The sequence below is a fragment of the Euphorbia lathyris genome, chromosome 3 (genome assembly GCF_963576675.1).
Source record: "Euphorbia lathyris chromosome 3, ddEupLath1.1, whole genome shotgun sequence".
NCBI lineage: Eukaryota > Viridiplantae > Streptophyta > Magnoliopsida > Malpighiales > Euphorbiaceae > Euphorbia > Euphorbia lathyris.
In genome coordinates this window covers 23583846-23585579 of record NC_088912.1, presented here as the reverse complement: position 1 = coordinate 23585579, position 1734 = coordinate 23583846, and positions in this window count along the sequence as shown.

The window sequence follows — 1734 nt, the reverse complement described above, 5'->3', positions numbered from 1 at the left end:
TTAGAGAGAGAAAGTCAATTTTTTGGAGAAAATATTTTTTTTTCCAAAAAAATCCAAATTTTCCCAAAGTTAAATTTTTACTAAAAAAAACCGGAAAATCACGACTCGTGGAATCAATCGGCTTCGACTGTCAGATACCGAACTTGAGGTATTATCCGAGGACTAGACTCGTTTTATTTCATTTAATTTATTTCTTTTTCTTTATTTATTTTTATGTTTTAATTTTATTTATTTTGTCATTTATTTATTTATCACGTTTTATTTAATTTTTCGTATTTATTTAATTCCCGTCTCTTGTTAGATAAACGTTCGGTTTTGTTTTGAAGTAAAAAACCTCGTTTTGATATCCCAATACGAACCGTGATCCGATTAAAAGGTAGTTCGGGTATTGAAAACGTTGTAATTATAAGTTTTAACTAAAGAAATTTCCAAATAATGTTTTAAAATAAAAACGTCGTTTTAGGAACTTCCGTTATTGACTATGATTCATTTTTGGTAGTTCGGAAATCCAAAACGATTGAATTAGACTTAATTTAAAGCTTTTGAATAAATCTGGAAATAATTGGAGTGATGCTGTAATTTTCCGTTTTCTGTCACTAAAGGCTGTTTACCGACGGAATTTCCGTCGGTAAAGCTGCTGAAATGTAAAAAATGCTGTTTTGGTCCCTCTTTCTCAACTTTTAAGCTTTCAATCCCTTGTACATATATGTATATTTATGTAACATTTACTTTCAAGTTATTTTTAAATACCTTATACATATAGTTATTTAATGTGTTTATAAATTATTTTTCATTAATTGGATTTGATAAAGTATATGTATATATATTTTCTTTTTTTCATTCATTCAAATTATATTGGGTTTTATTTTAAAATATTATTTACTTGGGTATTTTGAGGTAACTAAGTAGTAGATATTTTGAGGATAATTAGGAGTCATTTTGATGTTAATGTATATTTGAGAAAGTTATTTTCTATATATTACAATAGTCATTTTGGGATATAAAGTTTATTTTCTTATTAACAATGAATTTTGTTTATTATTTTACATATCTTTTTAGTAAGGTAAAAGTATATCTAGCATCTCTTATTTTCATTATTATGTATATATTTAGCTATTGGGTGATATTCTTTATTTAATTTCCTAAATTATGTTTATACCATTATTTTCAAATATATGTATATAATTATGTATATGTTTCTTCCTTATTCTTTTTTTGACATTTGGGGACATGGTTTTAAAATGGGTTTCAATTGAGAAATTTTGTGTTAGTTGGTTTATTGTTGTAATTATAATAATGTTAAGGACTAATTGAGTGAAAAGGGAAAAATCAAATCACAAAAAGAGAGTTTAATTGGTTGGTTTAAATTAAAGCTTTTCTAGAGGTTCTCAAAGTGTAAATAACGTTTTCTTGACATCTTTAAATCATTTCCAAAACATCACGTTTTAAAACCTTAATCCGTTCCAATGACGGATTAAGCGAACCTTGTAATTAAAATCGTTTTCATAGTAAATAATGAAGTTTTGAATCGTTTTCTTAAAGGATTTATACAAAATAAAATTGACTTGTATGTTTAACCACGTTTTCTTATCAAAGGCTTTTATCCCAATATTTTCAAACGCCCGAGTCGTTCCAACGGCGATTCGAGTGAACATCATTAAACGGGGTTTTGAAACGTGCCTAAATCATTCCAACGGCGATTAAGGTACGAACCATGTAAATAAACTCGTTTTG